Here is a 26,270-nt window from a genome sequence, read left to right on the forward strand (position 1 = left end):
AAGTTTGGTGATGTTTCTATCAATTAATAAGTAGGTAACTAAATTGGCAAATAACCTAGGCTATTTTGACCAAGATTTTGTTGACCAATACCTTAGTTTGAGGTCTCCTTAGAAAGAGACCCTGAAGCAAGAATTCAAGTAAAAATAACTTATTTAGAAGGTAATCCTACACTTAATACTAACACACAGAAACTCTACACCAATAATAACAAAGGTGATATACTCAGGGCACAGATGCATCTGCTATTCCCGAGTAAGGGAAACCAGGCAAAACATCACTGCTTACAGAATTTTATTTAAGAATAGTTACTTCCAGCTGGCAATGCTGCATTTTATACCTTCCCTTGTTTTCTTCCCTTATCTAACCTGGCCCCGTGTTGCCGATAACAAACAAAATATGTGCTATGGCGCAACAGGGACCTCATTAGCTAGCCTTCACCTACTTCACCAGTGTCATCTCCTACATGATCCTGCCGTAGATAACACACTGAACTACTTGAAGTTCTGCAAATGAAGCACAGTTTTGCATTAACAGTATGACTTGAAACATGCAGCTCCCAGCAACCAGAAATATCCTTCCTCTGTTTACTTATGTTTCAATATGCAACATATTGAATGTTTCTATGAAACAAACTTTTACCTGAATACACCAAATGCCTGTCTCCTCTGTGTCTCTGTGCATATTTCATAGACAGCATTTATATTGCATTATATTGATTAATTCATTGCTCTATTCTACTAGATCAGAAACTTCCTAGTGGCAGAGATTATTATATTCATCTTCTTAGCTCCAGTGGTTGGCAAAATGTTGTACAGATTGAAAATGCCCAGTAATATTTATTGGATTGTTTATGATTTTAATAATTGAAAACAGCAGCAATAAATTAGCTAAATAAGTGAAAATGCACTTAAAGATAGTCTGTTATGCAGCTTTTAAAAAGAATTAAGTAGTAGTACACATACTGATATGCAAAGATAATGAAAATATATAAGAAAAGTTTAAACATAATGTTAATTAAAAATAGCAAGTTACAGAAAGCTATATATAGTGTAATCAAATTTTTGTTATATTTTGGTAAAATACAAGCATATATATAGTATTCATAGCTAAATACATATATTCTGTGAAAAGTCTGGAAAAATCATATAGTCATGCATCACTTGATGATGGGATTACATTCTGAGAAATGTGTCATTAGGATATTTTTTCTTTATGCAAATATCAGGCAGTATATTTACACAAACCTAGATGATGTAGCCTACTACACAGTGAGGATATAATGGTATAGCCCACTGCTCCTAGGGTGTAAACCTGTACAGAATAGTGCTGTACCGAAAACTGTAGGCAATTAGAACACAATGGTAAGTATCTGTGTATCTACACATATCTAATCACAGAAAAGATACAGTAAAAATGCCACATAAAAGATTAAAAATGATATACCTGTATAGCATGCTTACCATGAATGGAGCTGACAGGACTGGATGTTGCCCTGGCTGAGCCAATGATTGGGTGGTTACAGAATGTGAAAGCCTAAGACATCACACTTCTGGAGACTTCATCAGCACTCTACACTTAGGATACACTAAGTTTATATAAAAGTTATTTCCTTCAATAATAAATTAATATTAGCTTATTGTAACTTTTTGCTTACAAAGTTTTTAATTTTTCAAAGTTTTTGACTTTTCTGTAATAACACTTAGCTTAAAACACAAATATATTGTACAGCTAGCTATATAAGAATATTCTTTATATTCTTATTCTCAAGTTTTTTTCTATTTTAACATTTTTGAACTTTAACTTTGCTTTTTAAACTACTTTGTTACATACTAAGACATAAACACACAAGTTATAAGAAGCCTACACTTTGTTGGGAGCATTAATATCACTGTCTTCCACCTCCACATCTTGTCTTGAAGGTCTTCAGGGGCAATAACACAAATGAAACTGTCATCTCCTATGATAACAAGACCTCCTAAAAATGCCTACCTGAGGATGTCTTAAGGTTAACATTTTTATAAGTAGGCACACACTCTAAAATAATAACAGAAAGTATAGTATAGTAAGTACATAAACCAGTATCATACTGACTTATGATGATTATCAAGTATAATGTAATGTAAATAATTGCATGTGCTAGGCTTTTGTAACTGGTTGTATAGTAGGTTTGTTTACACTAGCATCACCACAAATATGTAAATAATGCATTGCACTACAATATTATGATGACCACGACCTCACTAGGTGATAGAAATTTTTCAGCTCCATTATAATCTTATGGGATCACCATAGTATATGCAGTCCTTCTTTGACAAAATTGTTGTCATGTGGTACACCGTACATGATGGTATACAAAACTATTAACAATGGCAATGCCTGGAAGCTGGAATTATGAAGCATGTACATTATGTTTGAAACTCTATGTTGTTTTCATTAATATAATAATGTAGTTTTATAGAATAAAAATAACCATAATGACAGAGAATTAGATTTTATTATAATAAAACCTAATTTAGAAACAGTAATGGGAGAATCTAATTAATTCCATTTAAATTAGCCAGTTCTAGAAGTTTGAGTTCCATTTAATATAGTATCCTCGAAGTGAATAAAGAGAGATGGTAGAGAAAAGCATAATGAAATGCTATGAAGGAAATTGAAAGCATTTTGTACATTTTAAACTGAGACAGAAGACTTGATCAGGAGCATAAGCTGTCTTCAAATTCTTGAAGACTATTATTTCATGAAAGAGATCTTAAATATATTCTATTTTGCCCTTGGGATTTTACTAAGATCAGTGTGTGAAACATGTAGAGAAAGTTTTAGATTTAGTGTAAAAAGAGACCTTTTGCATGGTCATCATTCTACAAAGATAGAAAGAACAGGCTCCATGGCTTCCTCATTTTCACAATGCCTGAAGTTATCCAAATGAAATCTGGAAAAACACATGTCAGAAAAATTGAGCAGTAACTCCCTGTCTGGTTAGAAGGGAGGGTTAAATGCCCTCTCTAGGCTCCCTTCCAGCCATGAGGTTATGATATTGTGAGATCAGAAGTTTCCAAAACAGCTTTATAATTTTTAGGACATGGAAAGCATTTCTATAAAAAAGTGATTCTTTTTATTAAATTTGGTTTACATTACACAGTTAAAAGCAAAATGAAGTCTGGAGACACAGTTCTGTTCCAAACTTTCTAATAAATTCATTCATTCATAAATTCAAAATTTATTAAGTGCCTGCTATGTGTCAGGAACTTCACAAGAAGAAAATAAAGGGAAAAAAAACAGGCATAGTCCAAGTGGTTTGTACTTGAATAGATTAGGAAAAATCTTAAGCAAACTATTACTATGCAATAGTTGAATCAATAGAGGAACATACACTGTTCAGTAGCAACAGAAAAGAAGAGCCAAGAGATGTCTGAGTAGGGACATGCAGAAGCATGCAAATGTGTGAAAAAGGACACAGATCTGAGAAGCGTAGATGTTTCACTATTACTAGAGCTTAGAACCTCTATACTTTAAGAGTATAAGACTAAAGAGGCAAAGCCAAGTTAAAGAGTATTTTGAGTACCATTCTAAGAAATGCAGGCTTTTCTTTGAAGGTAATTGGAAGCCACAGGAAATACTTTAATAATTTATTTAAAAAGAAGACCAAGTATGCACTTTATAAAGTTTGCACCTGTCAGCTACATGAAGGAAGAGATAGTGAAAATTTAGATAAGAAAAGGAAAGCCGGTTAATACAATTTAATTGGCTTTTCAAACTGTGGCCAAAGAAATGGAGAGACAAGCAAAAGAAAGGAGGGCCAATAAGAAGGTAGAATCATCAGGATTTAGTGATTAATTGAATGTGGATATTAAAGAAAGTAGTAAAATTCACTAGGCCTGCGGTAAGTCTGCTTTTTGAAACTAGGTAGATTATTTGAGACAAGGAATGCAGAAAGAGGAACTCTGGGAAAAATAATAAATAAATACAAAACAGTAAGCAATAGCATCAACACAAAATATTCTCCTGTTGATGTTATTAACAGGACTGAATAAAGATGTCTTGGACACCCTGGAAGGGATGATCTGGAGCTGAATTACAAGATCTGAGCTAGAGACACATAACTGGAAGTCCTTATGAACATAGATATTTGAAAAACTTATGGATATGGATAATATTGCTGGAAAGGAGAGAAAAACAAGAAAAAGGAAAACTGACATATTTACATGTCATATCTTTAAGAGAAAGCAGCAAAGGTAAGACAACAACTAACTGGTTAGATATCATGCTTGATCATCTGACTTGAAAGCAACCTAAAATGCTAGATAAATTTTTTAAAGCTTTTTTTTTTAACTTTTTTGGGATACATGTGCAGAATGTGCAGTTTTGTTATATAGGTATACATGTGCCACGGTGGTTTGCTGCACCTATCAACCCGTAATTTAGGTTTTAAGCCCTGCATGCATTAAGTATTTGTCCTAATGCTCTCCCTCCCCTTGCTCCCTACCCTTGACAGGCCCCAGTGTGTGATATTCCCCTCCCTGTGTCCATGTGTTCTCATTGTTCAACTCCTAATTCTGAGTGAGAACATGCATTGTTTTGTTTTCTGTTCCTGTGTTGGTTTGCTGAGAGTAATGGTTTCCAGGTTCATCCATGTCCCTGCAAAGGATATGAACTCATTCTTTTTATGGCTGCATAGTATTTCATGTTGTATATGTGCCATTGAATACCATTTGAAATAGCTACAGGTGAAATAAAATACCTAGGAATATACCTAATCAAAGAAGTGAAATATATCTACAATAAGAACTATAAAACATTAATTCAGGAAACTGAAGAGGACACACAAAAATTGGAAAGATAGTCCATGTTCATGAATTGAAAGATTCAATATGGTTAAAATTTCCATACTACTAAAGACAATCCATAGATTCAATATAATCCCTATTAGAATACCATCGCATTCTTCACAGGCATATAATAAACAATCTTACATTTTATATGGAACCACAAAAGACCCAGAATAACCAAAGCTAGACAAAGAACAAAACTGGAGGAATCATATTACCTGAGTTCAAATTATACTACAGAGCTATCTATTATAATTAAAACAGCTTGTTACTGGCATAAAAATACACACAGACCAATGAAATAGAATAGAGATCCCAGAAACAAATACACACAGACCAATGAAATAGAATAGAGATCCCAGAAACAAATTCATACATCTACAGTGAACTCATTTTTGACAAAGTTGCCAGGAACATATATTGGAGAAAGAACAGTCTCTTCAATAAATCTAGGAAAACTGGATATCCACATGCAGAGAATGAAGCTAGACTCCTATTTCTTACCATATACAAAAGTCAAATAAAAATATATTAAAAATTTAAATCTAAGACTCCAAACTATACAAGAAATCATTACAAGAAAGCATTGGGGAAAATCTTCAGGACATTGTCTGGGCAAAAATTTCTTGAGCAATAACTTATAAGCATAGGTAGCCAAAGAAAAAAATAGATAAATGGGATCAACTTGAGTTAATAAAGCTTCTGCACAGCAAAGGAAATAAGCAACAAAGTGAAGAAGCCCCTCCTACTCCCCCATCAAAAACTCTGCCTCTCTTAATCGAACTGGCTCTAAGAATGCTGTCAATTAGGCCTTTACCCTCCAGAGAAATCTGGAAATATGACATCCTCAAATGAAAGATCTAAGATTCTGCTATCAGAAATTTGCCAAATGAAAGCTCCAGCCACTTCATCCTACAATGAAGCTTATAGTCAACAGGCCTCATAGGATTCCATTACTCTTAAACATGTGCAGACAACCGGAAATGAGCACACATCTAGGGAAAACCTCTAATAAAAGAAAGAGAGATAAAAGAAAATGTATAAAAACAAGCACTTTGCAGGCTAAAGAATACATGGAAAGAAAACTCTTTAATACAATAATTAGTACCTTTAAAGAAAAAAGGAAAGATGGCAAACCATGAAGTAAGAATACAGTGCTATAAAAGGGAATACTTAAGGGAATGAAAAGATCTCAGTAATTAAAAATATAATAGCAGTAATAAAAAACTTTGGAGAAGTCCTAAAAGACAAAGAAAATGTTCCAGAAAATAAAGCAAAACATTGTAACTGTAAAAAGTATTAGAAAAAAAATGCTAGAGATGTAACTTCCAGATAGAGGTTCTATAAAGGGAAAACAGAGAAAATTGAAAGAAGGTAATCATTGAAATAATTTCAGAATAGTGCCCACAACTGAAGGTTATGAGTTTCCACATTACAAAGATACTTTAATAACTAAATTTTTAACTGTTTTAAAATTCAAAACAGTTAGGAAGTCAGTAAATGATACCTAAAACTGACCAATAATAAAAATGTATTATACTCCTATTATTTAGAAATACAGAGACAAATGCCAAAACAATCAATAAAAGAATAAAAAAATTATTCCTCAGGAAGAAATAAAAGGAGATAGCTTCTAAGAACAGCTGTTTTTCATAGTTTGTAGAATCATTTGATTCTTTATGCACATTTATTAATTAGATAAAAATAAAAACTAAAGTTATAAGTAATCCTGAATAGATTTAATGGTAGATTCAACCAATATGGATGAAAAAATACCTAATTACCTAGAAGACACTTCTGAGGAAATTAATTAGAATGTAGCACAGAGGCATAGGAGATAGAAAATATGAGAAGTGGGCAAAGAGAAGGAGAGCGTGTCGGGAGGCCTAGTGTGTAACTAACTGGAGTCCCAGAAGGAGAGGGAGACAATAAAGGGGAGGCAATATTTAAAGCAATAGTGATTGAGTGTTCAAGAACCAATGGAAGACATCAATGCTTAGCCTTAGAAATTCCAAAAGAAGGGTGAACAATAAACCAGGAAGAACTGGATCCGTAATTCTGGTTATTTTTCTGTCATCGATTGTTAACTAAAATATATAAACTTACTTGCTTATGCATTTAAAGGATTTATTTGCTATGTACAAAATATTTCAATTTGAGCAAATCAGATACACACGTGTAGACACATAGCATGTAAACTATGTAGGAGGTCTTTACTAGTAATCTCAACCAAAATGATCAAACCAATTTGACTTTGGATATAGACTTTGGCTCATAACCAAAGAGAAAATAATTTTTCCCTTAGACAGTCTCCCTAGGAAATGTGGCCTGAGATACAAAGGTACAGTAGCTGGAAACATATGTTAAGTGTTGTCTCCATAATGCCACAAACAACTAGAGGCAGAACGAACATATCAGGGAATCTGGTCTTTGTTTAGCTTACCTGAGAAAACCCAGTCTAATTGATTCAAAATATTAAATTAGTTATTTTGGCATTATGTAGAAAAAACTTTAACTAATTAGGGAGTCAATTTCCTGTTTCCTTTGCTTAGCAACCTGGTTTCCATCTGTTTATTATCCAATCATTATTAGTTTCTACTTGAATGACCAGCTATGATTTAGGCAGTATAAGTATCATTTCAAAATGGTTAACCCTGCATCATATTATAATAAAATTCTTTTGCTCATAAAACTTTATATGATTTTGAAAGTGAGCATGTCAATTGGAATTTCATGAAAGGCACAGGCAATGAAAACCATTTTTTTAATGGATATATTTATTTGTTAATTTAGGACATTTCTCTAGTGGCAGCCACATGTGAATAAAGCATTGACTTAATTGACAGTAAAAAATTTCTTGTATAAACTAGCACAAACTGTGGATAAATGCAAAACATGTGAATACCTGTACTGATGTGTTTATGGAAAGGTAAAGTCGGAAGTGGGCAATAAGGCCTGTGAACAAGTGACAAGGCTTTCTTGGAAAGAGTTTGGTAATTAAACACATTAACACTGTTCCTTGGCAGTATGTTAGTTAAGCTAAAGCTACCTTAGAGGATGTTTTACAGAGTACAGGAGTTCATATGCAGCCTTTATTTTACAACTTTTAGGTCATCACAACTAGGTTATAAAATAATAGAATCTTCACTTACAAGACAGTATCACGATCAACTTTGTTTTGTAAATGTTCTTCCTGGCCGACTTACATAGTGACTTATTTAATGCAAATATTTCCTGTGATATTTTTTAACAAAAAAGGATCTCTTCATAGCTAAATTTTTAACTTTTATTCTAGGAAGTAAGTAAATAATACCTAAAACTGACCAATAGTAAAAATGTATTATAGTTCCACTATTTAGAAATGCAGAGACAAAACGCAAAATAATCAGAAAAAAGTAATTATATATTATATATTTTGAGTTTTGGCTTCTTTTTAGTTGCTGAAACAAACTCACAATTTCCTCCTGCCGTCTCTTTGCTTATTTCTTATACTTCAAATAAATAATTTACATGTAAATGGAAGAAAATTATTATTATTTTTACCTCAGCTAGGTTCTTCTATGACACAGAATTGTTGAATAAATTGTTCTAAAGCTCAAAGTAAGAAACACAGCACTCTGTCTGGAGAAAACTGTGTTGTATACCCCCAGGAAATGACAATAGGCAGTTGAAATAAAGGCTGTTAATGAATTTTGCTACTTATCTTTGTTTTGTTTTGGTCCAAGTCAATGAAGACAGAGTCATGATGGTGAGCAGTGGGTCTTGGCTGATTCAACTGAAAATCTAATTAAAAGATTCTTCTCATCTTAGGTTATATTGGAATTCTAAAACACAAAGGATGCTGTCACTAGTTAGAACAACCATAATTCAAAACACCACAAAGAAAAGAAGTGGTGTTTAATTGCTTGTCAATCGGCTATTGTTTAATGTTATTCACCTCAGATCAAACTTGCTCAAAGACAAATGTTCATGCGTTTATTAGCTATAGTCTGTGGCATGACATTCAAATAAACTAAGGACTAATACGTCAAAGTGTAGGAATTCAAACCACAGTATTTATTCTTTCTGGGCATCAATGATATACAAATGATTGATTTGCATTAAAATTCTCAATAAATAAAATAATATTGCTTGAAGCCATGAAATTAAGTTTGCCATGACTCTGAACACACCACCATTTTTGGTACTTCTTTTGGATGTGGAAAATTGGAAACACTCTTTAATAATTAATTTCCAGTGTTTAAATATATGTCTGTCAAACAAACCCCCCCTTTAAACAGAGATTGTTCTTCATTTAATTTGCATTTTCATTCAATACCAAGGGTTAAAACAAAGCAATGACTTCCTAATGTATAGAGACTGGGTAAGTGAGTGAATGAATGAATACGAATGGGTGGAAATTTCGGAGGTTTGTCTTTCAGTGTCAGAAAGTCAGTTTAAGCAGACCAGCATCTTTCCGTGGGCTCTGACATAGCATCTCACTTTAATTCTTATTTTCCCTTTTGTTTTGATGTTCCTTCACCTCCTAATTTCTTCAGGCAAACAAGAATTTATGAAGCACCTTTTCAGTGCAAGGCAATTTAGGTATATGCTAATTATACTCATGATTTGTTCATTCAATAAGATTTCTCTTTAGTATGGAAGATAAGACGACAAATAAGAATAACTTAAAAGGTTATATATCCTAAGAGTAAAGCAAATAAAGTTCTATGGCAATCTCCATTCTTCTAATGACACCATTAATTTACCACATTTCCTTCATCCTAAAACAGTATTGATTTTCGAGGCATATTGTCAAATTAAGAATAGCATTTTGAGGAAAGACATTAAAATGCACATATTTAAAAACTACTTATCCGTAATGTTCATTTATCTATAAAATTGTATGTCACTTTCTTCACCAATATCAGCATCTAAGCCATGACACAGTCAAGTCTAAAAATTCTTCTGACAAATTTGACCATCAGTGGGTATCATCACAGTGATCAACAGTCCTCATGATACTGATTTCTCCAGCAATTTTAGGAGCAACAGTATCATTTAGAAACAAATCAGGAAATACCAGATTTTTTTTCTCCATTTACTGTTTGGCTAAATTCTAGTTAAGTTGGTTTTGTTTATGGCTGTTAATTAAATTAGTAGTCCCCCAAGAATCAAAAGTTGGTCACAGTATCTAGTTTTGAAAAATCTACAGTAAATTCCAAAAAATTTGGCAATACTACAACCTTCATTATGCTAGAGGGCAAAAAGTAGACGATCGCCTAGCTTCACAGTAACTTTTAGTTCTAATGCTCCCTAAGGGTGCTTTTGTGGACATTTTAAATGACAAATGCAGATCCAAATATAAAATTCAATCACTGCTGATTGTATTAAGGCAAATAACCCTTCTCAAGTAGTAGCCCAATGGTTTCAGATGAAGATACCTTTAATTCTTGACCATGTTACCATAAACTCAGAAATTACAAAGACTTTATAATTTACTTCACTGCATACAAGATTTTTTTACATCAATTATGTTTACAAATTTTAGAAACATTAACATTAAAAGTATATTGAATTTCTTAGAATTGAATTTATTAGAATATTTCTGTTTGAATGTGATCCATAACTTCTGATAATTTAGTAAAACCACATTCCCTATTTTTATGTTTGCTTAACATGCTGGACACTTTACACTTTTGTAATGCACTCAGGATGTTGCTATATTCTGACCAGTAGTGTTGCACCTCTAATTTCTATTGTTACTACATGGAGATAAATCCCCTCACTAAAATCACAGAAAATCAACATAAAAGAGCTCTTAGGGCAATGAGGGAGGCTTAGTCTGAGTTGCTTGTTCATATAAATCAGAAGTGTACAAAAACAAGTAGAAATGTAAAGCACCCAATGAACTAAACTTGTCACTGATAGCAACTTTCCAATCTACCTCAAGGTCTAAGTATAAAAGAAGGAAATAAATAAAAGATGAATCAAACATAGGTACATAAAGTGTGGGGATGTCACTGAAAAACAAACAGATCAACAACAACAACAACAAAAATTACAAGAGAAATTCAGTCCCAGAGGAAGACAATAAATCTAAATTCAAATTTGTTGTTTTCAGGTAATAAAATAATATCAAAGGAAAAAAAATTACATTGGTTATTTGGAAATGGTAAAAGTTCTGCAATTAAAGAAGTAAACTGTTGGTAACTGTTTGGAATAGACTCTGTAACTGAAGCCACAAATAACTAATTGCTATCAAGAAATAATGATAAAACATAAATTAGTACTTCTGTTCAAACTTAATGAATATTTTAATGTAACCATCAACTTCTATAACATACATAAGTTCCTTGAATGTAGCTTATATGATGAGGTCCACTGAATCCTATATTGGGAAACTTAGACCACACTAGAGTGAGTTTCTAATACCCTGGCATTGCTCTGAACTGCCAGATCCTAACCTACCTTAAATCCCACAGTGTTTTTTTCTCACCTCTACAGATTCTTACCACAGGGTTTCTCTCCAAACCTCATTTATGACCCTACTTTTGCCTTCAGACTGTAATATAAATACACTCCTATGTTCTTGCTTTCCATGATAGGTACACCTTATCATTATTTTGTCTGTAGCTGTACAGTCTTCTGTAGCCCTAGGTGAAGACCTGCACAACAGGACCAACACTCAGGATTTTCTGTCTCATTGCAGCCTCCCCGAGTGTTGTCCTCTTCTGTTTTAGAATGGATCCCTCTAATGAGACCCACAGCTATTTACTTAATTGTAGACCACTAGTTTCTACAAAGACTACAAAGAGCATTAAAAACAAAGAGTATGTTTCTTGAGGGGAGCTCTAAAAACAAACTGAAAGAACAAATTTAACATAATAGGAAAATCCTTAGGATAAAAATAAGTTGGTCTTAAAATTTTATGTTTGCTCAATAGTTTCTAAAGTACCATTTCATCATTAAAGATTAACTTCTGCAAATTCTAAAAGCATAAAAATTGCCAGGTTATGAAAGATCTATTCAATTAACTCACATGTACATAATCTGCCACCATCAAATTTACAAAATCCATGAACTCCACAAAGCAATTTATAACAAAATATTAAATCATACATTAAAAAAACAAAATTAATGTTTAGCTACTTATGTATACACACACATATATATTAATATGACTATGTATATTAGATAGATTAACCTAGTATGCACAAACAAGTAAAATAAATATGTGTCAACAATTAGAAAAAGTATATTCTTACAGAGCAAATCCTACGTAAATTTGGTAAAAATTTAACTGTTAAAGTTTTAAATTATTAGAATAAAACAGGTTTCTTTTTCCTAAAAACATTTTTTTTGAACTTCCAGTATAAGTAATAATCAACCCCAACAGTTTTCAAACACTACTTTTGTTTGAGTCCTGGACTTCCAAGTTAAAAAATGGCAAAATAAATCTCCAGTAGAGAAAATTATCTTCATTTTTGAAACTTTTATATTACAAATGCTACTTGAACAATATTAATGTTAATCATAGATTTTAATTTCATTAAAAATGTTAAAAGCGATATTTGTGAAAAATGCAAATGTGTGTTAAGAAACAACTGTGGGGGTCGCCCCTGCGAGAGGCTAACAACTTGGCCTCCGCCATTAGGTGAGCTTGACTCCTTACACATTTTCCCTGGCTGGAGGCTGTTGAGCTATGAGTGAGAGGAAATTAAGAAGAGAATGAAAGAGGAAATTGAGAATGATCAAGCAGGACACTATCCTCAGCCTTCTTGGCCGAGGAGATAATGGCCAGGTGAACACTGAAGTGAGTTAATTGGGTATTGTGTTCCCCTTTCTGGCTCCTGATCTAATACTTTGTTTACTAGGCATTGTTTCAGCCTAGCGACCTCCTTGTCTCTCGCAGATGCACGGTTTACTGCTGAGCTTGTGACTTCTAGTTAATTAAAGATTGTTATCCAAGTTACTGATTGTTCTGACAATATCGATAATCAGCATCACCTATTTCCCATTGATCTTTTACATTAGTATTTGTTCCCTTTGACAGTTCCTCAGAATCATCCCCCAAGGAATTTTCTGTTCCTTTTATGTTTGAGTAATGATCTGCATTGAGGTAATGACGTTAAAGAAAAAAGTATATAAGGAAACCTACTGCACATAAAATCGTTGTATGGGCGTAGCCCATCCAGTCCTCCAGACCCCTCCTCTCTCTGTCTCTTTCCGCACACGCGGAAAGGTTTGGGACCCTCTTCCAGGTTTGAGACCCTCTCGCTGGACGAGATTCCTGGGCTCGCGTTCAGTTCACAACAAACAACCTGGATTATAGTTTGGGCAAGATTAACAGAAATAGAGTTGAATATTTTGCTCTGATCTCAAATTCATCTCACAGAAAGTAAAATGAACTTCAAATAAAATCAGGACGTTTTCACAGGTTCAGAGAAACTGAATTCTGCCACTAGTATTACCTATCACTAGTGACCAAGCATCCAGATGGATCCTCTGTTAAACATGGCTTATTCTGAGCTATTAGTGCCAGCCACCAGATCACTGAATATTCTGACAGATAATCAGCCATTTATTGAGAACCTTGGGCACATACTGTGGCTTAATGACGCAAAGAAGAAATACATATTTCCAAATATCATCTCATAAGTATTTAGTAGCAGGCCTGGAACCACTTGATTACCTTTTAATTGAGTAAAGTGTTCTTACCAAAATGACCACAGTTCAAAAGAGGGAAGCACCTACCATCCTTCTTTTTCTCAGATTTGTTTCCCATCATATGCTTGGCAAATCCAAAAATAGAACCTGGAATTTTGCTGTATTTTAAACCAATAGATTCATAACTTGTTACTGTAGGTTGAAAGGTTGGCAAAGGGGAAAAACATATATACATATAAAATTACTTTAATGGTCTTAAATCTCAGAGGAAAGGAAGTAGAAAGGGAAGTGAAATTTTATTCATTTGAACAGATCAAAAGGATTATAAAGATATGTATTATAAATAGATCTACGGGGTAATTGAGATTTTAGCAGGCTAAGAAGAATGAAATGGCATGTTTATCAAGGGATCAACGAGCTAAAGAGGCTTATGTTTAGGAAATAGCCATCCAGATGCAGGAGGGAAACAATAGCTCTCTTTGATGTTTGAGGATTGAGTGCCAGGCATAGCCAATAGTATATACAGGTAGAACTAATGACTGTGATCTAATTCTCCAATAAGGTTATGAGAGTAGTAGTATCAAATTATCACCATTGTACAGAGGAAGACATTAAGGTACAAAGTGTTCATATAACTACTTCCAAGAGCACAATTGACAAGTATGGGAGTTATGATTGTAAACCGAGGTGAAGTGACTGTCAAGCCAGTATTCCTAATCACTAGGCTATACTATATTTTGAGGACACAGGAGAAAGTGAACTGGTTAAGTAAAATAAGACTATGTTGTGGGGGCCTTGCCTGACTCCTAGACTAAAGAATTTGTTTAGGCATGTCTCCTACTGTGTGAGTTTTTGAGATATGAATTAGAGAGAATACAATTGAATAATTAAAGGGAAAGATTTCCACTACTCCAGCAGCTGTTGGATATAATATAATGTTATTGTGACTGGGAAGAAGCACCTTGTTCAGTGGAAAAATGCTATTGAGTAAACAGAGTAGGAACTCGCACCTGCTTGTTGTGCAATAAATGGATGCTCAGGTGGTGTTCTTTCTTCTGTTTCCTGCTGGAAGTTGTAAACAACACTAGAATTCATATTGACTGTACAAAGTTTATTGATTCTTGTCTGATCTTACATGCTCTTCAGTAACTTCCTGGGAACGTTTTGGTTTATTTTTGTTGGTTTTGTTTATTGTTTGTAGCTCTCACAAAATACTACCATACCCAGTTTGAATAATAATTTCATCAAAGAAATTTTTTAATAGAATATAACTTGGTTATTGTTGTCTGGTATTATTTTAGTCCCTTCCTTACTTTCTCTTAACACATACACATTGAAAGAATTGAGTTTATAATACAATTGTTGAAAATGTGAATTTTCTTAGTAATATTGGTATCATTAATAGCAAAAAAAGGGTTTAACTTAAAACACAGTATGCAATGGTGAATCATTGGTGGTTTCTGAGAAGGTAAACGTTATACAAAGAACCATGAATTAGATACATAGATACCGGATACATGGTTTGAAATAAGGGAGAGAGAAAATAACAGGAGAAAATAAAGATGAGTCAAAGATGACTGCATTTTAAACCACGTGTCTGAGAGAAGAGTAGTAATATTAATAACCTCAGCCATAAAGACATAAGGACAAAACTAATAAAACAAATCTCAACTGACATGTTTTGGAAATACACATTTTATAGGCATAATTCTCCTGTTATGCAATTTAGTTATCTGTAACAAATACAAATGTCATATTAAAACCATTTGTTTCCTTAAAGGCACACACCCCTGCCTAAGATGTTACTTACAAGAAACAATTAAAATCAACCCCTTAATATTTTACATTTTCCTATATATGCCTCAATTTCTCTGTGTTTTTGAAAAGGCTGCACCTAATATATGAGTAGACAATTATGTGCAATGCCTATTATAAAGTGTTTCATGGTTAAACTAACATACTGCTTGCTGAGTTACCATGGAATTTAACTCTTAGTAACAAAGCATAAATGCACTCCCCAAACTGAACTTAAAACCCATCTACTTATTAGGAGTCTCTTTATTTCTTCTACTGATATTAGTCTCCACACATATATTTTCAGTAATCAAAATAATAATTTATTCAACAGCTGGAGGTCAGTTATTAATTCTAAATCATTTTCTCACAGACTCAGGCTTTGAAAATTAAAATTAATTATCCAGTTACAGTAGGAACAAATCAAAGTTAAATTCTTACATTATCACAAGGGGACCTTCCTCATAAGATCTAATTATTGATCTATTTTCTGGAGCAAAGAAGCATACCTACGTATGCATAAATGTGCTTTTATAGTTTTTCAGTGGGATTGACAAATCATGGATTAGCCTCACCTCACCTTCCTTAGATCAAGAAATATTTGGAAATCCTCCAAATGCAATAATCAGTTGAAACATGTCTGATTAGTCTGACATTATCTCTTGACAAATGCCTTCATTCTCTTCTGAATCAGCACGATATACGCCACTTCAGTCTGTGTCTGTAGCAGACATTTCCTGTGAGGTGAAAACAGATTGCAGCATGAATACATTGTCTCAATTTATTTTGAATTCTTCACCTAAATTCTTAAATCTTAAAAAAATATTATGTTTGGTAAGGTTTATTTTATCATTTTCCAAGGCAGGAGTAAATTGGGTTCTTCTTAAATACCTCAATGAAAGGTTAAAAACTGAAAGTATTTAATAACATTTTAACAAGTAATCTGAATAAATGTGTGGGTAGTATTTTAACATGAGCACAAGCATTTCATTGAACAACTGAAAAATCAATAACCATGTTCACGTTTATTAATTTTTTTTTACGGTTCTTTCTGTTGTATCCAAATTGTTATTTGTGTTGGGAAAGTAGATGTAAATGCTTAAACACATTCCTTCCCTCTTTTCTGTGAATAGACCTGCCATAAAACTGACATTTTCTTCTGTGGTTTCATATGTTTCTATAAGAGATCTATAGGAATATAGCAATACCACATACATCACAATGAAGGTGGCTCTGTTTCCTGAAGATGAAAAAGCTGGTGGGAGGGATGGGGAAAGGAGCAATGCATTTGAAAATACCATACCAAAAGATAGCTTACAAATGGTCTTTACTAGAAAATATGACTCTGCCATGGTAAGAAGTCGGTGTGGCCCTGGGGAATTACCTATCAATTGTAGAGAAACAGAGTTAATCTGATAAAGGGTTATTCAAAGCAAATGGACCCTGGAGCACTTGTAGCCTGTGTGACAAAGCTGACTAGTCTGGTCCTCTGGGCCACCACTAAGCCTCCGCTTTCAAACAACACCTGATAAACACACTCACCTACCTATTATGCCCCTTTCCCTTAAACAAAACTTTACCCTATAATACAATGACTTTTTTTCCTACCTCAGATGCATATTAAATGCCTAGGAAGCTTTGAATACAGGCCTTGGTCTGTGACTTATCCAAGACCTATAAAATCAAGATGCAGTTTGGAGCAGAATTTGTTTAGTAAGAGATCTTCATGGTTGAGAATCAATGCCTTAAGCGATCAGCCTATGTGAATCTTCTTCCGCTGGTCACAATCACTTTTCCAAGAGCTCAATTCTGCTCTAGGTGAATGCCCACGATCAACTCAAATCACATGCTGCTTGAGGCCCACATATTAAGCTCCCCATACCTATCATGGAGTAATGTTCCTGAGATACTGGGGCTGAGTCTTGTGTGTTAGATATATGCATGCTAAAATCAACCCAGAAAGGAAAATTTTGTAGAAGAATTAAAACATAGTCACAGCATAGGACTGGAAACAAATCAGTCTGAAACAAAGAAAGCAAATAAATGCTAGAGACTTCATGTATAATGTCATACAACAGAAATAAGCCTTAAGGCAGCATACTGTACAGAATTTAGAAACCAAAATCTTTCCCAGTCATGGGTAGGGCTCCCTCCATCTATAACAATCCTTGAAAAGGCTATATAATGCAAGATCTAAAAAAAGACAGAGATTAATTGACAGTGATTGAGTGTGTTCAATGGGATAAGCATAATAGAGTTTGCTTCAGAGAGGCACACAAACTATACACGCAATATAAATTTGCTATTAACTGTCATTTTTACTTCTCCAACTAATACTCTCACAAAAGACTTTAACCCCATGAAAGCAAAGTAGTTGCTTCTCATGGGCCAAAACTTATAGGTAGATTAAAAATGGCAGTCTCAAGTATATAGCCAAGGAGGATTGTTGAGGCTTGAGATTAGCAGGAAAAAAAAATGCCCTATTGAAATAGCAATGCCTGCTGTGGATGCAAGGTTGTGTAGGCTGGCACACTTGAAATATGCAAACTCACCTGCCCTAGTCATGCTCCTCATCTGCTCCTTCTGTATTTTCTTCCCTTCACCCTCTTAACTGGTTCTACTTAAATTTCTGGTCTTTTTCTATATTCAAGAGTTTGAACACTTCAACATTCTCTGACAAGGAGCAGGTATTTACTCACAGCTGATATTTTATAATAATTACAAAAATTAGTTTTATATTAATTACAAAAAAAATCGTTTCATCTTCTTATTGCTAAGAGTTTGCATGTGTGTCCTTAATGACTGATTTTTTGCAGGGAAGGGTGGAGAAAGAAGGGGTTGTCTTCCAAGGATCTCTGCTCTTAAAACACCTAAAGAGTTTCTCTCTCTCTCTTTTAAAAAATATGTTCTGGAAAATGACTGTCACCAATAACATATTTTCCAGAAATAGCCTTGTTTTATTTCTGTATAATGCTGTCTTTCTCTCTTTCTCAATCTCTACTTGGAGCTGACCTGCTGTGGTGGGAAGGGATTTCTATTCTGCTCTGGGTCTGAGTGGGAAAAAGCAACCTCCATTTCACGTTTAAGTGAAAAACACGCCTCCACTAGAAGCCAGGGACCCTGTGTGGCTTTATGTCTGAAGCAAAAAAGAACTTCCCTTTTGATGCTTTCATAACCACTTTTACTTAGACTAAAGTAAAATTATTGTAGGAATCATGACCTAGATTCCTCCAACATGTTTATTCAGCTATTTCATAAGTAATAGTTTCATATAACATAATTTCTTGTCTGCATTAGCATATTTCTCAGCCCCACACATAAAATGAGATGGAAAGCTTGATTAAAAATATAATAGAATGGATGAATTTCAGAAAATGTCTGTAAATTCAGCGTATAACCGAAAATGAAAGCCAGGCCATAATAGTTGGTATTTAAATATTCTATATCCTGTTTCCTATAGGATTTTTTGACTAATGTTTTTAAACTAACACTGTCCAAGTAAAGAATTCCAAGTCTTCCATATTCTGGATAAAATTTAGAAGAGTTTTGAATAAATTAGTGATGTAGGATAAAGTCTCTCTTGATTAACCAAGATGCTACAATGATGGAAATATATTAAAGATCTGAACCTGTTAAGAAAATAGACAAAATTGTGACAATATTTGGCAAGTGAAAAAGATACAATGGGCAAAATGAAACACAGGAAGAAAAAAGAGTTCATGACTATAAATTGAGTAAAGTTTTTTTTTAATTATAATATAGTAGAAAGAGCAACTTTATGCCAAAAAGTTTTAATTAGATTAAAGAGATGATATCCTGGTAAATTACAACTCTGAACATAGACACAAGAAGAAAGAGAAAAATCTGAATTAACCCAGATCCTTTCAAATTTCCTAAACATTTATTTATCATGAATTTCTGTTTAATAGAAGGCACCATTAAAAGCATACAAATACAAGCCATAGAAAACAAAAGTGAAAATGCAAGCCACACACTAGAAGATATTTGTATTAATATATCCATAAAGACCTCAAACTGAAGTGTATATGTATGTATGTGTGTGTGCATCTGTAGATGATAGATATTCTTACAATTCTTTGACAGAGAAAAAATAATGGAAAATACTTGAACAAGAAATTCACAAGATATCTACACAGTCAATAAACATATAAAAATATTTTTTATTTCACTAGTGATGAGGAAAATGCAAATTAAAACCTCAATGAGATACCACTATGCATTCACTGAGATGGCTAAGATTAAATGACTGACAACAATAAATATTGACAAGAATGTGAAGCAACTGGAGCTAATTTCCTGCTGGTAGGATTGTAAATTTGTTTGACTCCTAGGGAAAACTGGCAGTGTGCACTAAAGCTCTCATATGCCCTCCCTATGACTCAACAATTCTATTCCCAGACATATTCCCAAGTGTTTGTGTGTGTGTGTTTTTATGTATGATACAAAAATATTAGAAGGAAGTTCATAGTAGATTAGGTGTAAGAAAAAAATATTGAAACAATCCAAGTATTTATTAACAATAACATAAATGAATAAATTATATTCGCATGAGAGAACACTATAATTAGAATGAATGTATGCTCATTTATGCAGTTACAAATATAAGTCTCATAAATGTAATATTGAGCAAAAGAAGCCAAACACTGAACAGCACATACTGCATGATTTCACTATTACAGAGTTCAAACTAATCTATTGTTTTTTTTTTTTTTTAAATTGTTTATTAGATTTTAGGTTTTGGGGTACATGAGCAGAGCATGCAAGACAGTTGCGTAGGTACACACATGGCAGTGTGCTTTGCTTTCCTTTTCCCCTTCACCCACGTTTGGCATTTCCCAGGCTATCCCTCGCCACCTCCCCCTCCCACTGGCCCCCCCCTTTGCCCCCCAATAGACCCCAGTGTTTAGTACTCCCCTTTCTGTGTCCATGTGCTCTCATTTTTCATTACCGGCCTATGAGTGAGAATATGCGGTGTTTCAATTTCTGTTCTTGTGTCAGCTTGCTGAGGATGATGTTCTCCAGATTCATCCATGTCCCTACATACGACACAAACTCATCATTTCTGATTGCTGCATAATATTCCATGGTGTATATGTGCCACATTTTTCCAATCCACTCTATTATCAGTGGGCATTTGGGTTGATTCCAGGTCTTTGCTATTGTAAACAGTGCTGCAATGAACATTCGTGTACATGTGTCCTTATAGTAGAACGATTTATAGTCTTTCGGATATATACCCAGTAATGGGATTGCTGGGTCAAATGGAATTTCTATTTCTAAGGCCTTGAGGAATCGCCACACTGTCTTCCACAATGGTTGAACTAATTTACACTCCCACCAACAGTGTAAAAGTGTCCTTTTTCTCCACATCCTCTCCAGTATCTGTTGTCTCCAGATTTTTTAATGATCGCCATTCTAACTGGCGTGAGATGGTATCTCAATGTGGTTTTGATTTGCATCTCTCTGATGACCAGTGACGATGAGCATTTTTTCATATGATTGTTGGCCTCATATATGTCTTCTTTCGTAAAGTGTCTGTTCATATCCTTTGCCCACTTTTGAATGGGCTTGTTTGTTTTTTTTCTGTAAATCTGTTTGAGTTCTTTGTAAATTCTGGATATCAGCCCTTTGTCAGATGGGTAAACTGAAAAATTTTTTCCCATTCTGTTGGTTGCCGATCCACTCTAGTGACTGTTTCTTTTGCCGTGCAGAAGCTGTGGAGTTTCATTAGGTCCCATTTCTCTATTTTGGCTTTTGTTGCCATTGCTTTTGGTGTTTTGTTCATGAAGTCCTTGCCTACTCCTATGTCCTGGATAGTTTTGCCTAGATTTTCTTCTAGGGTTTTTATGGTGCCAGGTCTTATGTTTAAGCCTTTAATCCATCTGGAGTTAATTTTAGTGTAAGGTGTCAGGAAGGGGTCCAGTTTCTGCTTTCTGCACATGGCTAGCCAGTTTTCCCAACACCATTTGTTAAACAGGGAATCCTTTCCCCATTGCTTGTTTTTGTCAGGTTTATCCAAGATTGTATAGTTGTAGATATGTTGTGTTGCCTCCGGTGCCTCTGTTTTGTTCCATTGGTCTATATCTCTGTTCTGGTACCAGTACCATGCTGTTTTGATTACTGTAGCCTTGTAGTATAGTTTGAAATCCGGTAGTGTGATGCCCCCTGCTGTGTTCTTTTTGCTTAGAATTGACTTGGCTATGCGGGCTCTCTTTTGGTTCCATATGAAGTTCATGGTGGTTTTTTCCAGTTCAGTGAAGAAAGTCAATGGTAGCTTGATGGGGATAGCGTTGATTCTGTAAATTACTTTGGGCAGTATAGCCATTTTCATGATATTAATTCTTCCTAACCATGAACATGGAATATTTCTCCATCTGTTTGTGTCCTCTCAGATTTCGTTGAGCAGTGCTTTGTAGTTCTCCTTGAAGAGGTCCCTTACGTTCCTTTTGAGTTGTATTCCAAGGTATTTTATTCCTTTTGTAGCAATTGTGAATGGCAGTTCGTTCTTGATTTGGCGTTCTTTAAGTCTGTTATTGGTGTAGAGGAATGCTTGTGATTTTTGCACATTGATTTTATATCCTGAGACTTTGCTGAAGTTGCTTATCAGTTTCAGGAGCTTTTGGGCTGAGGCAATGGGGTCTTCTAGGTATACTATCATGTCGTCTGCAAATAGAGACAGTATGGCTTCCACCTTTCCAATTTGAATACCCTTTATTTCTTTTTCTTGCCTGAATGCTCTGGCTAGGACTTCCAGTACTATATTGAATAGGAGTGGTGAAAGAGGGCATCCTTGTCTAGTGCCAGATTTCAAAGGGAATGCTTCCAGTTTTTGCTCATTCAGTATGATATTGGCTGTTGGTTTGTCATAAATAGCTTTTATTACGTTGAGATACGTTCCATCGATACCGAGTTTATTGAGGGTTTTTAGCATAAAGGGCTGTTGAATTTTGTCAAATGCCTTCTCTGCGTCAATTGAGATAATCATGTGGTTTTTGTTTTTGGTTCTGTTTATGTGGTGAATTACGTTGATAGACTTGCGTATGTTGAACCAGCCTTGCATCCCCGGGATGAATCCTACTTGATCATGATGAATAAGTTTTTTGATTTGCTGTTGCAATCGGCTTGCCAATATTTTATTGAAGATTTTTGCATCTATGTTCATCATGGATATTGGCCTGAAGTTTTCTTTTCTCGTTGGGTCTCTGCCGGGTTTTGGTATCAGAATGATGTTGGTCTTGTAAAATGATTTGGGAAGGATTCTCTCTTTTTGGATTGTTTGAAATAGTTTTAGAAGGAATGGTACCAGCTCCTCTTTGTGTGTCTGGTAGAATTTGTCTGTGAACCCGTCTGGACCTGGGCTTTTTTTGAGTGGTAAGCTCTTAATTGCTGCCTCGACTTCTGACCTTGTTATTGGTCTATTCATAGTTTTAGCTTCCTCCTTGTTTAGGCTTGGGAGGACACAGGAGTCCAGGAATTTATCCATTTCTTCCAGGTTTACTAATTTATGTGCATAGAGTTGTTTGTAATATTCTCTGATGATGGTTTGAATTTCTGTGGAATCTGTGGTGATTTCCCCTTTATCATTTTTTATTGCATCTATTTGGTTGTTCTCTCTTTTATTTTTAATCAATCTGGCTAGTGGTCTGTCTATTTTGTTGATCTTTTCAAAAAACCAGCTCTTGGATTTATTGATTTTTTGAAGGGTTTTTCGTGTCTCAGTCTCCTTCAGTTCAGCTCTGATCTTAGTTATTTCTTGTCGTCTGCTGGGTTTTGAGTTATTTTGATCTTGCTCCTCTAGCTTTTTCAGTTTTGACAATAGGGTGTCAATTTTGGATCTCTCCATTCTCCTCATATGGGCACTTATTGCTATATACTTTCCTCTAGACACTGCTTTAAATGTGTCCAGAGGTTCTGGAATGTTGTGTCTTAATTTTCATTGGTTTTGAAGAACTTCTTTATTTCTGTCTTCATTTCATTGTTTACCCAGTCAACATTCAAGAGCCAGTTGTTCAGTTGCCATGAAGCTGTGCGGTTCTGGGTTGGTTTCTGTATTCTGAGTTCTAACTTGATTGCACTATGGTCTGAGAGGCTGTTTGTTATGATTTCAGTTGTTTTGCATTTGTTGAGCAGTGCTTTACTTCGAATTATGTGGTCAATTTTAGAGTTGGTGTGATGTGGTGCTGAGAAGAATGTACTCTGTTTTGGAGTATATACACCAACTCAATATGCTCTCTCATGTAAAATACTGAAATTCTAATTTTTTATGGCTGCATAGGATTCCATGGTGTATATGGTGAAAATGTGGCACATATACACCATGGAATACTATGCAGCCATAAAAAATGATGAGTTCGTATTCTGTGGTTTTGGGGTGGAGAGTTCTGTAAATGTCTATCAGCTTTGCTTGCTCCAGATCTGAGTTAAAACCCTGGATATCCTTGTTGATTATCTGTCTGGTTGATCTGTCTAATATTGACAGTGGAGTGTTAAAGTCTCCCACTATTATTGTGTGGGAGTCTAAGTCTCTTTGTAAGTCATTAAGAAATTGCCTTATGTATCTGGGTGCTCCTGTGTTGGGTCCATATATGTTCAGGATCGTTAGCTCTTCTTGTTGTATTGATCCTTTTACCATTATGTAATGGCCTTCTTTGTCTCATTTGATCTTTGTTGCTTTAAAGTCTATTTTATCAGAGATGAGAATTGCAACTCTTGCTTTTTTTTTGCTCTCCATTTGCTTGGTAAATCTTCCTCCATCCCTTTATTTTGAGCCTTTGTGTATCCTTGCATGTGAGATGGGTTTCCTGGATACAGCACACTGATGGGTTTTGGCTTTTTATCCAATTTGCCAGTCTGTGTCTTTTGATTGGTGCATTTAGTCCATTTACATTTAGGGTAAATATTGTTATGTGTGAATTTGATACTGCCATTTTGATGCTAAGTGACTGTTTTGCCTGTTAGTTGTTGTAGATTCTTCATTATGTTGATGCTCTTTAGCATTCAGTGTGATTTTGTGATGGCTGGTACTGGTTGTTCCTTCCTATGTGTCGTGCCTCTTTTAGGAGATCTTGTAAAGCAGGCCTGGTGGTGACAAACTCTCTGAGTACTTGCTTGTTCGCAAAGGATTTTATTTTTCCTTCATTTCTGAAGCTCAGTTTGGCTGGATATGAAATTCTGGGTTGAAAGTTCTTTTCTTTAAGGATGTTGAATATTGGCCCCCACTCTCTTCTGGCTTGTAGTGTTTCTGCCGAGAGATCTGCTGTGAGTCTGATGGGCTTCCCTTTGTGGGTGACCCGACCTTTCTCTCTGGCTGCCCTTAGTATTTTCTCCTTTATTTCAGCCTTGGTGAATCTGACGATTATGTGTCTTGGGGTTGCTCTTCTTGCGGAATATCTTTGTGGTGTTCTCTATTTCCTGCATTTGAGTGTTGGCCTGTCTTGCTAGGTGGGGGAAATTTTCCTGGATGATGTCCTGAAGAGTATTTTCCAGCTGGGATTCATTCTCTTCGTCCCCTTCTGGTACACCTATCAAACGTAGGTTAGGTCTTTTCACATAGTCCCACATTTCTTGGAGACTTTGTTCATTCCTTTTTGCGCTTTTTTCTCTAATCTTGATTTCTCATTTTATTTCATTGAGTTGGTCTTCGACTTCAGATATTCTTTCTTCTGCTTGGTCAATTTGGCTATTGAAACTTGTGCATGCTTCGCAAAGTTCTCGTATTGTGTTTTTCAGCTCCTTTAATTCATTCATATTCCTCTCTAAGTTATCCATTCTTGTTATCATTTCCTCATGTCTTTTTTCAAGTTCCTTAGTTTCTTTGCATTGATTTAATACATATTCTTTTAGCTCACAAAAATTTTTCATTATCCACCTTCTGAAGTCTAATTCTGTTATTTCATCACAGTCATTCTCCGTCCAGCTTTGTTCCCTTGCTGGTGAGGAGTTTTGGTCCTTTCTAGGAGGCGAGGTCTTCTGGTTTTGGGTGTTTTCCTCCTTTTTTCACTGGTTTCTTCCCATCTTTGTTGATTTGTTCGCTTGTCGTCTGTGTAGTTGCTGACTTTTCGATTGGGTCTCTGAGTGGACATCCAGATTGTTGATGATGAAGTATTTCTGTTACTTGGTTTTCCTTCAACCAGTCTAGCTCCTTTGCTGTATGACTGCTGAGGTCCACTCCAGGCCCTGCTTGTCTGGGGTGCACCTCTAGCAGCTGTGGCACAGTGAGGGATGCTACCAGTTTCTTTTTATGCTATCTTTGTCCCAGGATGATGCCTGCCACATGTCAGTCTTTTGGATATAGAGGGGTCAGGGAGCTGCTTGAGGAGACAGTCTGTACTTTATAGGAGCTCAATTGCTGAGCTGTGAGCTCTGTTGTTCATATAGGGCGGTTAGGCTGCTATGTTTGATTCTGCTGCAACAGAGCTCATTAAAAAAACCCTTTTTTTCTCAAATGCTCTGTGTTGGGGGGTTCGGGCTTTAAATTTGGATGTCTGTTGAGGTGTCCTGCCCAGCTAGGAGGCAGACTAACCACTGTTTGCCTGCCGAGGCTCCGCCCTGCTGTTGTGAGGTTCGCCCTATTGCTGCAGACTCTGCTGTTCTGCTGTGGTCTCCGCCATGCCCTGCGGCGGAGTCTCTCTGTTGTAGCGGGTTGCCTCGGCAACGGCTGGCTGCATCAGCAGTTGACGTGTATCTCAGTTGTGGCGGGTTGCCTCAGTAATGGTGGACGCCGCTCCCCCGCAGAGCATCTCGGACCATCTGCTTGGGATCATTTGAAATCGCAGTTTTGTTCGTCCCACTGGGCTATCCCAAACGCTCTGTCCCTGCAATCCCCTGGGCTGGCCCACTGTCCAAGTCTCGTTCAGTCTCAAGTCCAGCCCTCTCAAGTCTCAGGATGCCGGTTCAACAGGACACTCAGACAAGCGCGCCCTGTGGGGAGTGCTGGGTAGGGCCAGCCACCACCACCCTGGCTGCTGGCTTCTCCA

At 35.5% G+C, this 26,270-nt stretch overlaps 1 long non-coding RNA gene across 3 annotated transcripts in view; it reads right to left on the bottom strand.

Annotated features, from left to right (window-relative positions):
* The window catches only part of LOC128929968 (uncharacterized), a 508,389-nt gene that overhangs the window by 290,854 nt on the left and 191,265 nt on the right, over positions 1 to 26,270 (bottom strand). For all 3 annotated transcript variants that reach the window (XR_013528585.1, XR_013528583.1, XR_013528584.1), the window contains exon 3: positions 15,854 to 16,010. This is a non-coding gene — a long non-coding RNA (uncharacterized LOC128929968). The remainder of the gene's footprint in view (positions 1 to 15,853; positions 16,011 to 26,270) is intronic.

Source organism: Callithrix jacchus, chromosome 17, assembly GCF_049354715.1.
Source record: "Callithrix jacchus isolate 240 chromosome 17, calJac240_pri, whole genome shotgun sequence".
NCBI classification, from domain to species: Eukaryota; Metazoa; Chordata; class Mammalia; order Primates; family Cebidae; genus Callithrix; species Callithrix jacchus.